The 15579-nt window shown below is 38.3% G+C and overlaps 2 pseudogenes; both read left to right on the forward strand.

Annotated features, from left to right (window-relative positions):
- Positions 1-552: 552 nt before the first annotated feature.
- Positions 553-4756, forward strand: LOC143540340 (mitochondrial metalloendopeptidase OMA1-like; annotated as a pseudogene).
- Positions 4757-5503: 747 nt separating this feature from the next.
- Positions 5504-14940, forward strand: LOC143540326 (uncharacterized; annotated as a pseudogene).
- The last annotated feature ends 639 nt before the right edge of the window (positions 14941-15579 follow it).

Below are 15579 nucleotides of genomic sequence, written 5' to 3' on the forward strand. Positions count from 1 at the left end.
TATGTTATGCATTGGTATCTTTTCGTAAATTTGAACTTGCACTTTTAGCCAATGCAGATTTATGTTCTTTATAACTACTGTTTGTATATTTAAAAATTATGATAGAAAATAGCAAGTAGGAGACAGAGGGGACACAAGATGTCACATATCATAATTGGTAAAGTGCGAGTTCAAGTCTTCAAAAAAGATATCAATATGTAACAACATAACTAATGCTTAAAAAATAAGAAAATATTCATTTTCAACATTCATGTGTGTACATATATATCTAATTTCAATTGCAACAAATATTTTGAGGTTATGTATTTATCTTTATTTATTTGTTCCCTCACATGTAATAGACAGCTCTAAAACTAATACATTTTATAAAACACCAAAAATTGAATATAACAATGTCTTTTTTTAAAGTTATATATTTTATTAATTATATAGATATTATTACTTTATAGATTTCCCCCTCAACAAGAAAACAAACCAACCTTGCAAAAAAGGGGGCATTATTATTTACCTTAGAGAGCAATAACAACTCTTACCATGTTTTGAAGCTCATTAATGGCAAGGTACAGACTATCAAAATTAGGGTTTAATATAACTTCCAAAATCACCACTCCCAAACCCCTATTCCGTAACCCACGAACGATCATCAACTACACCAATCATTCGAGTAAGTTTACATCTACTGGATCTAGATCTGGCTATAGATATTATCACGCTGATCGGCATCAGGATAAGGTTGCAACTTCTTTATCCATAGTTATGTACCTCGGATTATGTTCTGGGGTAGTTATTTGTTTAGGGCATTTCGAAATTATACCGTATTCAAAACGGAAGCATTTTATGTTAATTTCGGGTAAAATAGAGACATGGATTGGGAAGCTTTCATTTGAGAAGATGAAGTATGAATATAAAGGGAAAGGGAAAGGGAAAGTTTTACCGGATACGCATCCTAAAAGTGTTAGGTTAGGAAGATATTGAGAGATGTGACTGAAGCATTGCAAACAGGATTGAACGAACAACATTTTAACTGTGGACATGATAAGCGGGTGAAATTGGGTATTTTGCATGCCAAGGGGTTGGAGTGGAAAGTTATCGTGGTGAAGAGTAAGGATGTAAATGCGTGTTGTTTGCCTGGTGGAAAGATTATTGTATTTACTGGATTGTTAGAGCGCTTTAAAACCGATGAAGAACTTGCTACCATTATTGGTCATGAGGTAAATCTATAATTTGGGGTGCCAGTTATCGACATATCTAATTAGGTTTTGAGATGCATATCTAAAAACACATCACGTTTGGTTTAACATGTTTGATTAATCGGGTGGTGCTTAGATGTTTGTAAATGAGTCGAGCCAAGCCCTAGCCAGGGTTTGCTTGGCTCGTGGTTCACTTGATAACTGGCTTGTTGGCTAGCTCGATGACTTGCTCATTGATTTGCTTGTGACTTGCTTGATTGGCTTGTTTAAATAATCAAACCCCAAATTTTAGTATAGTAATAACGATAATAGTAATAATATGTAAAAATAATGAAAAATAAAACAAAAGTTATAATACATATAATATTGTTGACTTGCTTGACTGACTTGTTTAAATTAAATCCCAAATTTTAAAATAGTAATAACAATAATAATAATATGCAAACATATTGAAAAAGGAAACAAAAATAATACATATATTATTTGTGCTGAACTCTGTTTGTGAAAACCGAAAAAAAGTAATAAAAATAACACATCAAATATGATAATTCACTAATTTTTAAATTTTGTATTGTGTGTATGCTAAAAAGTTATTGTTTTTTGTCTATTATATATCGTACCTTGTTATAAAATATAACGAGCCGATTCAACAATTCACAAGTTGGCTCGAGCCTTCTACAAGCCGAACTGGTGCACAACTTTTCAGCTTATTAAAATAAACGAGCCAATCTGTCTCGTTTAAGTTCAAGTCCAAGTGGAACCTGACTCGGCTCAACTTGGCTGGTTTACAGCATGTCAACCAACCTACTGGACACCATTGGTGCCCATAAATGTTAGCATACCGACCTATAAGTTATAACAACTGTAGTTGTTCAAAGATGAGATTATTATCGTAACCATAGTTATCAATTAAACATGAATGCCTGGTTTTAGGTTGCACATGCGGTGGCAAGACATGCAGCTGAAAAGTTTACAACATTCATCTGTTTTGCAATCGGGCGGGTAATTTTGGATGAGTATATTAACCCGGATTTTGTCAGCGCATCGTATATTCTTCTGCTAAACCTTCCTTTCTCGCGAAAGTATGTTATTAGTTAATTGAACCACGTTATAAGTTAATAAGCTATATATAGCTAGGTGTTGATTATATTTGTTTGTTATATATGTGTAGGATGGAGAGTGAAGCTGATCACATAGGGCTGATGTTAATGGCTTCTGCTGGATACAATCCACGGGTTGCGCCAAAGGTATTTGAAAAGCTGGATGAAGGATCGGATGATTCGGCTTTGGACAAGTACCTGTCTACCCATCCATCAGGAAAGGATAGAAGTAAGTTGCTATCTGAAGCTAGCGTGATGCAAAAAGCAATCTCTATATACGAAGAGACCATAGCACGTCGAGAAGTTGATGCTTGATTCATTTTTTATTTCTTTAAGCAAATATAAAAGACGACTATATTATTTTTGTAGTGTGAATTGAAATTTTGCTGCACAGGTTTTATTTATAAAAGTTTTTGGGATTTATTAGTGATAGAGCGTGGGTGCTTAGTAAATTTAAGATGCTTTGCTATTTTTACAAATTAGATTGCTACGGTAATTAATCATGCATGAACGATTATTTGTGTGGTTTACAAAGACAACCCAAAATGTTAAGTTAACGACATGAAATTGAGCTTAATTCGATAACAAAGTTGATTGGCAAATGTGTTTGGTTTGGCCGGGTTTGAGTCAGCATAGGTTAGGAGGAAAATGAGTTTGGGGCAAACAGATCGATTTTTTTTAAATGGTAACTGGTGCTGGTGGGGGCAATGATAGTGGAAGTGGTTGCAAGGTGGTCGTGTCATCGGTGATGGGGCGGTGGCTATGTTGGCGGAGATGGAAGCGGCAGTGGTGGTGATGGTGATGACAATGGAGGTAACACGGTGGTGTAGAGGTAAGGACAACAAGTAGCCGAATAGGTGGTGGACGAACAATTATACTAATAGGTTACAAAAGAGTTTTTAGATAAATCATGAGCCTCTAAATTCACCACTTTTAATCGGCAGTTTATGGCAATTCCTCATACTATATTTTGGCCCTCCGGGCAGTTCCTCCCCACGTCGCCATGGGCAGTTTCCAATATGGGGTTTTGATTAGTAATGCTAGCATTGCAAACAGGATTGAAGAAAGAAGATAAGGGGGTGAAGTTGGCTATTTCGCATCAGTAGGACTTGAATTGGGATATTTTGGTGGTTCAGGATGATCATGCATGTTGTTTGCCTGGTGGGAAGATTATTGTACCTACTGGCCGGTTTGTTAGAACCGATGAAGAAATTGCTGCCATTATTGCTCATGATGTATATATATTTATTTCAAGATTAGATTATTATTCATTATTAGTTAACACAAGCAACAGTTTTAATTATTTATATATATATATATATATATAAATGCATGGCTGTAGGTTGCACATGTTGTGGCAAGACATGTATAAGAGAGGTTTTCAAAGAGATGGTTTACATCCGCACTGATGATTTACTATAACGTTTGTTAGACCAGGTCATCTTGTTGACTCATGGGCGACTTTATTTGCACTAGAGCATCCTTTCTCACAAATGTATGCTATATAAGCTATAAGGTAGGCAGCAGGTATTGATTATATGTATGGGTGGAAAAACAAACCCAAATAGGTTGTTTTGGGTCAATTTGGATAATTTTTAAAATTGAGATGGGTCAGGATGGATCAAAAGAATTTTGCAAGAAGGTCAGGATGTGTTGGATAGATGCTAGTGACTTTTGATTATAGGTTAGAATGGGTTTGTTTATGGGTTAGAATAGACTAAAACAAGCTTTATTCAATTTTATTTCAAACAAAACCCACGCAACCGAATAGAAACAAAGAAATCAAAACTGAAACCATTGAAACTGAACATATACAAACTGACCGAAATGAAAAAAAGCAAAACCGAAGCGAAAAAAGAAACCGAAAAAAACCGAACCTGAGCCGAGACGAAACCGAGTTTTTTTTTTTATTAACGAGGACGACGGGGGGGAGACATTTAGTTATTTTAGTTTTTGCGTTTTTAATTTATATTTTGAGTTATTAATTTTTCATTAAATTTTTTGAATATTTTTTTTGAGGAGTTTTTAAAACTCATTGCATTTCAACATTTAGTTGTGTCAAGATGGATTAATTTTACCCATCTTGACTCATACCCATCCTAACCCTCTATTTTAAAAATCCATCCTGACCCATACCCATCCTGACCCATCACCCAAATCCAACCCAACCCACTCATATTGCCACCTCTAAATTTATATGTGTATGTGATGGAGATGGTGTTTGTTATGTGTAGGATGGAGACTGAAGCTGATCACATAGGGTTGTTGCTGATGGCGTCTGCTGGATATGATCCACGGGTCGCACCAAAGGTAATTGAAAAGATGGACCAAGTATCGGCTGATTCGGGTTTGCAAATTTACCTTTCTATCCAGCCATTGGAGAAGACAAGAAGTAAATTGCTAACTGAAGGAAGTGTAATGCAAGAAGCAATCTCTATCTATGAAGAGGAGTTGATATATACTTGATGGTCGTTACTTTTAACCTAGATAAGTTTGGTTTTAGTGGGTCAGTATATATATGTTAATTAGAATAATAAGTAGTTAATAGCGGTGGGTAGTTGTTTCTTAGTAACCTGATGTTTATCAGTAATGCCAAGTTAGCTTATTTCTAATGTTTCTATATAACCATTGTTCAAGTGATTTCAAGAAGGAAATACAATTTCAAACTATATAGGGACGTTCTCTGGTTAGATTAGAACTAACATAAATGCAAGTGTTTTTATACGACTAACGTGCAGCTCGTTTTCTCTTTAGGTATTGTTTTTCTTTAACCCGCATAAGGTTAATTTAGCATAACTAAAGCGACACGATGCTTTTGATATATGACTGACTATAGTCGATTGTCTTGTGTGAATTATTTCTTTTAAGTACCATGTCTTTGGTTCGGTCTTTAGTACAATATTATGTTGTAGATTTATAAATATCAACATATGAACATGCAAATATGTTTACAAATTGATTTCCATGATTAAGTTGACTACTTCTTCAACTGATAATTGATACGAATTTAGTTTTGAATGCCAAAATGTTTGATTCTGTCACAATGGTTAATGTAGTTATACCGATCACAATTACGTAACTGCAGACAATGGTAATTAATTTTGATTACATTTCTATTTGGACTAACACCTTGTTAATGTTAAACTTACCTGGTTACCCGGTCAAAGTGATGGCGTGGAAGTACTTTGACTCTTTTTTTCCCTCAGAAATCAAATGATGGCTCCAGGCCAAATGGTCCCTAGAGCCCTATTTCTCTGCCACATCAGACACTCATCAACTGCTTCAGCTTTGGTTCAAGATAACAATAAACTTCCACTCACTTATCTTGATGGTTTTCAACAGCCTGATGTGAAGTATGCAGAGACAATTGTTGCATTGTGTTTGAGCAAGAGGATGGCGGTAATAAACGCCTTATATCCATCCATTCAGAATAATCAGATCAAGAAGCATGTACATCATCTCGATCAGTCGGTTTTATTTCTTGTGACGCCTTTTTGATCTTGAGGTTGAAAGTGAGGATATTATTGAAAAAGTTCACGTCTTGCCTTGACCGTGGTGGTTCGGGCCCCACACTTGCTCTAGTTCTGTATGTGAATTTGTGAAATAAATGTTCCAGCCATGAACCAGACATGTGACCCAATAGCAGCTATATGTCCCGAATCCATATCCTCGATCCGTATCTGCTTCATGACCTGACTTGACCCGACCATCAAGATTATACTCAACAGACTGGTATGTGAAGTTTTTCCCAGAAATATAATTTTTAGATAATAATAAATCTATTGTACGTATGCTTATAAGTTATTAATTTGTTTTAGATGCCGTGCTTAATGTTACATTTATGAGAGCACCGAGCACTGTCTAATGCTTTGTTGAAAGTTGATGTTCCCCTCGTGTTTATTGGAGATGATGCATGTGCCATCTAGGTTTTAAAAAAAGGTAATATTATTTTCATGTTACCGAAGCAATTTTGCTTCTCTTATTCTCTGTATATATAGTTGTTCTTAATGGAATATACCGAAACATATTCCCATGTATTTTAGGAAGTATATTTCTGTGTAAATATTTGTAATCACTTTCTCCCCAAGTTAAGGGATTATATGGTGTATATATAGTTAATGAATTAACGAGAAAGGCAAGCATTGAACCATACAATTCTACAGTTTTGTGTTGATCGAATTCTGGTCCTTTTCATGTTGAATATTGTCTGATTTATATGTTAACATAATTGCAAAATGGATTAGTACTGGTAATTGGCTTAGATGGTTGGAAAACACTTTTATTTACATTTTTTAATTGCTTAATAGATTTAATACAATAAATATGAGTATCTTATCTTACATCTTACAATACTAATAAACGAAAATGTTGAAGTCAAGGTGTCAAGCCTACATTTCTTATAATTTATAATCTCACATCTCATTCTAGCTATCCATAGGTCATGGGTCAAAATCATTTTATCAAGCAGCGGGTTATAACTGTTGGAAAATTTTGTGTAAATAAAATATATTTTAATTGTGAATTCTTTTATTTTGTTATATGATTAGTTGAAACACATTTGATTTAGTCAAGGCCATTCAGCATGTCATTAAGTTTTGGTCAAAACTTAAATGCATTGGTTAATGTTGATTGGAGTGTTTCAATTTTTTCATTAATGATGGTTGAATGGTTTTAACTTTCTACTAGTATAAACACCAAGGGAGCTCATTGGTTGTAGACACACAAAAAACACAAAATAACACATTCTCCTTTGTGTTTTCTCCAACTTTCTCCCTAAAAATTCCAACATTCTTGATCATCTTCATCATTTTCTTTAAGGTACTATTCGGGTGCTAGAGCCCTCCCGGGTAGTACATATTGCTTAGGCCGTTGTACCCTGGGAAACAAAACGGGAAGAGACCCGGAATTTGTTTTAAGAGCCCCGTGTAAAACACGATCCTCAACCACAAAGACCATGACACCATTCTTCTTCTACACCTTTCTTGCATTATTTTATTTCAATTGTATTCTAATTTTGATTTTTTCCGGTGTAATTCGTATTGTAATTTACTTACTTTCCTAGATAGGTTTGGTTCCTTGTATTGTAATCATTTTATTAAAAGTGTTTTATTTTTATACGCGAACGGATTCCTACAATAACATAGTGTGGATTTTATAACATAATGTCATTTTCATACATAAAGTTTGACCAACTATGCAACTTTAAGACATTTTTTAAATTTCTTGCAAATTCACACCCGACGTTTCCAAAACCATGCTATTTTAATAATTTTCGTTAACCCGTTTTTTTTTCCTTTAAGTCTACATTAAATTACTTCATAAGTATTTTGAGAACCACAATTTAAATAACGGACCTTATTTATTTTTATCGTTTGATAAATCTCGTGTAATACACGGATTCAAAAGCTAGTATGACTATATAGCAATATTATATATTACTCCTATAATCTAAGACTTAGAATCAAGTTGTTTGGCCAATCGACTCGTTTTCACTTTATAAGCTAGGTGTTATTTTTATTCAAACCATGTGAGATTTAGACGTTACCAAAACTGACTCATTCATTAGTAAACGACACTTATCGTGTTTATAGTAAGTAGTAACGCAATTGAATGTTTTATGTTTTAAATACTATTTCTTAGGAAAGTAATATATCTATCTTTAGTGCTACAGACTTAGCCTTCAAATCTTTCAATATGCTAAAAGTATCTTTAGAGCCCCAAAAAAGCCATCACAAACATTAGTAAAACTTATAGAAAAGCTATACATACATATAATCAAAATGGTTGATTCTTGTCGAAACACGAAATGAATCTTACCTGATCCATGACGATGTTTCCACGGATTTTCGAGATGAACGAACCACGTCTTGATCTTCTTCTTCTTCTGCGGCTGCGCCGGCGACCTGCAATGTCGTGACCTGCAATGGTTTCGGGGGTGTGGAGGTGACTGCTAAGATATCCTGAGGATTTCTTGTTCACAGACACAAAAAGTGGTGGTGGCTCTTATTGAGCATGACCTATGATAAGGAGGTGAAGACCTCCTTATATAGAGTCTCATGGCCACCATCATGGTACCCTAATGGGCCTAGCCCAGTTAGGGTTACCTCCACAAAACCCCCTCAGCCCAATAACAAATGTATTAGCCCATATAATAAATGTGACAATCGTCAATTTCAGGTTAACTCCGTTAACGCAACTCCGTCAATTCAAACTTTAGATTTATTGAATCTATAACGCAAACTTCATTACATTTAAACTAGGGTTTAAATGACGCTTAACACTTACTACATGTGTAGTAGTCTTTCGGGATTTGCACCGAAACGCAAACGATTGATGAATAAATGAAACACACTAAAACACTAATGATGTGATAATTATGTGTTATGTGATAATATTATTGTCATGTTAATTTAATGTGCAAGTTATGATAGAATGTTCTAGAAAAAGGAAATACTTAATGTTAACTTAATGTGCAAGTTATGATAGAATGTTCTAGAAAAAGGAAATACTTAATGTTAACTTAAGGTGCAAGTTATGATAGAATGTTCTAGAAAAAGTAATAATTAGGAGTTGAGGGGCCAAGGTGTAACATATTAGTCTATAAATACATGATAAACCTAAACCCTAACTCCCATCCCTTTTCCCTAACCCCAAATCGGCCAGCCATCCCCTCTCCCCTCTCCTTGTGATCGATCAATATACACACACACACACTCAAGATCTTTCAAGTTTGATTGAAGATTAAGGTGCTAGGAAGGTATAAACAACTATTCTATGCATCCTCTATGTTTAATTGTTAGTTTTATTGGGTGTAATTGATATGCATGGATATTGTTTATGGAGTCTAGAGTGTTATGTGAATGCATGATAGTTCATAGATTGTTAAATTGTTGAGTTTGGATGCAAAAAGTTTCTGGACAGATTGTGTTGTTGATGTTTGAATGACTGTAACGGGATGTTAAAGTGGAATTTGATTGAGATAATTGATATTACAGTAAACTAGGTTGAGTCTAGTTTCTAAAGAATATAAATTTGTAATTTTTGGACGTGTGAAAGTTAACTTTTATGATTTTACAAAAACGTGGTGCAAAGCTGAATTGTTAGACCTGCTGTTAGGTTGTTTTGTAAATGTTATATCTCATAATCTACGAGGCCAATTGGGTTGGTTCCACTTCTGGAAGTTGACTTATTGAGTTAGGAACCTAACCCAAGTGGTCTTGCATTTATTGGATTTTTCGTTTAACGGGAATTGCAAATAAGATTCTGTTGCTCATGAATCTGACTGATATGAGTTTGCTGTAGTGTTTTGATCATTATGAGAAATCTATGTGGAATAAAAATAAAATAAAATATGTTCTGGAAACCTAAGACATGTATGCTTCAGTGATGATTTTTGGTGAATTAATTGAGATGTTATGATCGGTAAAATAGTACAATCTTTCAAGTAGAAATTCTGTCTCGATGAAATTAGCTGCTGATTGTTGTGAAATTGCATGAAATATGATAGTTGTTAATTGATTGTCATAAATTGACCAAGATGCCCTTGTGGGGAGTAATTGCTAATTAATTGTCGTATTTTGACTAAATTGCCCTTACGGGGAGTATTTGCTAGTGATGTACATTGTTTATACATGACACGAAAGTAATTGCTCACACACGTATTGTATCACAAGTGTACTTGTTTAAGTCACACACGATCCACAAAACGAAACACGAAATCTGTTACGTGCATAGGTATTATGTGCCGAGTCTAGAGACTCGTTAAACGTACCGATACTTAGAAAATCTCTTTGTTATTTAGAACGCTAGAGAGTTTCTACGACGCACATCACTTGGTGATCTAGATCGGGATATTCTTCGCAAACAGTGAGTTTCACTTACCCCGCTCTTTGAACTGTTTTCAAACGTTTTTCACTTGGGGGAGATAACATACTCCGATAAACGTATTTTCTGAGATAAACGCATATTTAAGATTTTGTTATAAATTATATATCACTTGTAAAGGCTAAGCGGCAAACGTAACATTTGAAGTCCCACACATCGGACCGGTTAATATTTGGAATAGCGAGTCACTGTTGAGTAGTACTACTGGGTTTGACAAACCCCACCCGACGCTAAGCTCAACTGGAGGTTGAGTGGGTGTAATTTTGGCTAACACTTACCATGGTCTGGATTGACCTGGTGACGGGCACTTGATAAACAGTCAGCTTCGGTCGCGAACCACTTAGCGATACTTGTTGGATAGATTAGCTACCTATCGATATATAATTTGACATAACACTATCTGGTAACGCAAAACGCTTAAACGCTGTAACGTGGTTACGCAAAACGCTTAAACGCCGTAACGTGGTTACGCAAAACGCTTAAACGCCGTAACGTGGTTACGCAAAACGCTTAAACGCCGTAACGTGGTTACGCAAAACGCTTAAACGCCGTAACGTGGTTACGCAAAACGCTTAAACGCCGTAACGTGGTTACGCAAAACACTTAACGTAAAACGCTGAACGCAAACGCTAAACGATTTATTTTTATATAACTTGTGAACTCACCAACCTCGTGTTGACCCTTTTAGTATGTTATTCTCAGGTAGCCGAGGCGGGCGCGCGGTCTAGGAACATGCATTGTTTGAATCATCTTTATTTATATGGTTTACGCTTCCGCACTTATTTGCATTTAAACGTTTTTATGGTTTGATTATAACTAATGATTCCGATCCTGTTAGTTCACACCCTCTGACGGTAAAACCCCGTTAGTGGATTTTGAGGGTGTGACAATAAAATAAGCCCAAAACATAATAAATTTAGGGTCGTAGAACCGGGTTTTAGTACCATACCCCTACAAGCCCCCCCAAGTCCAGTGTTGCTCCTGGGCGCGCAAGCATCTAGGTGGAGCGCTGGACTTTATAAAGTGTGAGGCGGTTTTTTCCCTTTTCTTTGGCCTTCTTATTGTCTGAGTTTTGAGAGGCTTTCTTCATGATGGTGACATGTTGTAATAAAAGCGAGTTATAATAATAATGGAGCTGGCGCGAGAAGCGACTTACGAGCTAAAATAATAATAATGCCCGCGCGCGAGAGGCGTCTTACGAGCTTAGAATAATAAAAGCCTGCGCGCGAGAGGCGTCTTATGAGCTTTGAGAATAATAATTGAGCTGGCGCGTGAAGCGACTTACGAGCTGTGAAAGTAATAAAGCTTGCGCGCGAGAGGCGTCTTACGAGCTATAAGAATAATAATTGAGCTGGCGCGTGAGGCGACTTACGAGCTAAAATAATAATAACGCCCGCGCGCGAGAGGCGTCTTACGAGCTTAGAATAATAAAAGCCTGCGCGCGAGAGGCGTCTTATGAGCTTTGATAATAATAATTGAGCTGGCGCGTGAGGCGACTTACGAGCTGTGAAAGTAATAAAGCTTGCGCGCGAGAGGCGTCTTACGAGCTATAAGAATAATAATTGAGCTGGCGCGTGAGGCGACTTACGAGCTGTGAAAGTAATAAAACTGGCGCGTGCGGCGACTTACGAGCCTGTAGAATAATGAGAGCCTGCGCGCATGGCGACTTACGAGCTGTAATAATAAAGAAGCTGGCGCGCGAGGCGACTTACGAGCTTGTAGAATAATGAAGCTGGCGCGTGAGGCGGCTTACAAGCTGTAAAATAATAAAGAAACTGGCGCGCAAGGCGACTTACGAGCTATAATAATAGAGCCTGCGCGAGTGGCGACTTACGAGCTAAGAATAATAAAGCCTGCGCTCGAGAGGCGTCTTACGAGCTGAGAATAATAAAAGCCTGCGCGCGAGGGGCGTCTTACAAGCTGTAGCATAATAAAGCCTGCGCATGAGGCGTCTTACGAGCTAAGAATAAAAGCCTGCGCGCGAGAGGCGTCTTACGAGCTTTGAGAATAATAATGCCTGCGCGCGAGGCGTCTTATGAGCTGTGAATAATAAAGGCCTGCGCGTGAGGCGACTTACGGGCTGTAAGAATAACAGCTTGCGCGCGAGGCGTCTTATGAGCTGTGAATAATAAAAGGCCTGCGCGTGAGGCGACTTACGGGCTGTAAGAATAATAACAGCTTGCGCGCGAGGCGTCTTATGAGCTGTGTGAATAATAAAGCCAGCGCGTGAGGCGACTTACGGGCTGTAAGAATAATAACAGCTTGCGCGCGAGGCGTCTTATGAGCTGTGTGAATAATAAAAGGCCAGCGCGTGAGCCGACTTACGGGCTGTAAGAATAATAACAGCTTGCGCGCGAGGCGTCTTATGAGCTGTGTGAATAATAAAAGGCCTGCGCGTGAGGCGACTTACGGGCTGTAAGAATAATAACAGCTTGCGCGCGAGGCGTCTTATGAGCTGTGTGAATAATAAAGCCTGCGCGTGAGGCGACTTACGGGCTGTAAGAATAATAACAGCTTGCGCGCGAGGCGTCTTATGAGATGTGTGAATAATAAAAGCCTGCGCGTGAGGCGACTTACGGGCTGTAAGAATAATAACAGCTTGCGCGCGAGGCGTCTTATGAGCTACTTTATGTCACGCGCCACGTGCAGATGTTGCATGCACGTGCGCGTAGACTTTGGTTTTGTGTTATGCGCCACGCGCAGATGTTGCATGCGCGTGCGTGTAGACTGTGACATGTGCGAGCATGTGATGCGTAAGCATGTGATGCGTAGGCATGTGTAATATGCGCGAGCATATGTGATGCGTGAACATATGGTATGAGGATTCCCAACCCCTAAGTTTGGCGCGTAGCCATATAGGACATTATGGGGATTCCCAACCTTGAAGTTCGGCGCGTAGCCATATGGGATATTAGGAGGATTCCCAACCTTGGCGCGTAGCCATATGGGATATTATGAGGATTCCCAACCTTGAAGTTTGGCGCGTAGCCATATGGGATATTATGAGGATTCCCATCCTTGGCGCGTAGCCATATGGGATATTATGAGGATTCCCAAACTTGAAGTTTGGCGCGTAGCCATATGGGATATTATGAGGATTCCCATCCTTGGCGCGTAGCCATATGGGATATTATGAGGATTCCCAACCTTGGCGCGTAGCCATATGGGATATTATGAGGATTCCCAACCTTGGCGCGTAGCCATATGGGATATTAGGAGGATTCCCAACCTTGCAGTTTGGCGCGTAGCCATATGGGATATTAGGAGGATTCCCAACCTTGAAGTTTGGCGCGTAGCCATATGGGATATTATGAGGATTCCCGACCTTGCAGTTTGGCGCGTAGCCATATGGGATATTAGGAGGATTCCCTACCTTGAAGTTTGGCGCGTAGCCATATGGGATATTAGGAGGATTCCCAACCTTGCAGCTTTGGCGCGTAGCCTGATGCGCGCATGCACGGCGATAGAGTGGTGACTCGCAAGTGCGTGTGCATGGCGGAGGTCTCTTGCGCAAAACCCAGATGGTGGTTTCCGCGGCGGCACACGCACGGCTGCGGAGTGAGAACCCCCGGGCGTGCGTACATGGCGGCGGAAGTCTAGTAACTTCTTGATCTGCAATTTAAGAGTCAGATCTGCAACTTTAGACCTAAAATCCAGGTCTGTAATCTAGACCTAGATCTGTAAATCAGATCTGGACAGATCTGAAGATTCGGAGCAGATTTAAAACCATCACAGATTCGGAGATCCTGAATCACAGATTCACAGATTCGGAGATCTGATCATTCGAATCACGGAATTTCCTTCTTGCCCAGATCTGGAAGCCTCTTTTTAGATCTATGGATCTTTTTGAGCTTTAAATAGAACAAGCTTTGAAGCCTTTTTCTGTAAACTTCCAGATCTGCGTTTTTCTTAGGAGAGATCTGACAGCCGAGATGAAGATCGAAGGGCAGTTCGTTGCCGTCCCACGGATGGCGCCAATGTCGAAACACGAAATGAATCTTACCTGATCCATGACGATGTTTCCACGGATTTTCGAGATGAACGAACCACGTCTTGATCTTCTTCTTCTTCTGCGGCTGCGCCGGCGACCTGCAATGTCGTGACCTGCAATGGTTTCGGGGGTGTGGAGGTGACTGATAAGATATCCTGAGGATTTCTTGTTCACAGACACAAAAAGTGGTGGTGGCTCTTATTGAGCATGACCTATGATAAGGAGGTGAAGACCTCCTTATATAGAGTCTCATGGCCACCATCATGGTACCCTAATGGGCCTAGCCCAGTTAGGGTTACCTCCACAAAACCCCCTCAGCCCAATAACAAATGTATTAGCCCATATAATAAAATAAGCCCAAAACATAATAAATTTAGGGTCGTAGAACCGGGTTTTAGTACCATACCCCTACAATTCTAATACTTGATGTTTAGGTTTTTAACAAAACCATTATTTGTGAACTTCAAACAATAAGTGAACTTCATTGACACACACTCAAAACATCTGTTTATATGATTCTTATTATTCAGTTGTGCCAATGGATGATTCTTAAATAATGGTAGGATCTTATTTAAGCATCATTAAGAGAACGTATGGTGAAGTTCATATGCCCTGCAGACATAATCCCGCCCTTTATCGAGGTGAATCTGAGTGAGTTAGATATGGTAATGGGGGATCTCAAAGTTCATCCTGCTTTGAAACTTGTTCGGCCTGAAAACGAACCAATTTGCAAGATTGCATGGCAAGGGTTTCTGAATCCAGAATGTCTAAATAGATGAAGTCACAAGTCACAACAATTATCAATGAAGATTTGAAAGTTCAGATTGTTAGTTACCTAGCACAGGTGGCGCTTCTGCTTCTAATGAACATCCCATAGATCCATTTTTTTGAATTTGTTTTGAAGAAAATGACTTCTTGTGGTTGCCTTACAACCGCCTTGAGCCTAAATAAAAGAAAAGTCGGTGTGCATCGTAAAATGACCTTTATTTACTATTGTTTTGAGTTCGTCTTTTTTTAGCTCCAATAGTCCTTGAAACATGCTTGAGCTATTGAATTGAGTTTGAGTTTTGGCTAGAGTGGTCGACTAGAGTACTTCTGTCCAAAATTTAAATTATTTTGTGTATGTTGATACTGGTAACAGCTATTCATACCCTATCAAAAGCCTCAATAATACATTTTTTAAGTCAAACACAAGAAATGGAATGTTTCACTCATATAGTAGACGATGCTTATTTAGTTATGTGCTTTAACTAGCCGCTTACCAAAATTGTCATATTTGTTGCCAGCTTTTGAAACACCTTACATCCACTTTGGTGGGATGGTAAAGGCTTAGGCCTTTGGGTGAGAGGTCCAGGGTTCGATCCCTGACAATGGCGGTTTATTGTAAATAGTAGGAGGCAAGCTTAAACACTCA

The sequence above is a fragment of the Bidens hawaiensis genome, unplaced genomic scaffold (genome assembly GCF_021521415.1).
Source record: "Bidens hawaiensis isolate Kalapana, Puna unplaced genomic scaffold, B.hawaiensis_p1.1 tig00012199_1, whole genome shotgun sequence".
Classification (NCBI taxonomy): Eukaryota; Viridiplantae; Streptophyta; class Magnoliopsida; order Asterales; family Asteraceae; genus Bidens; species Bidens hawaiensis.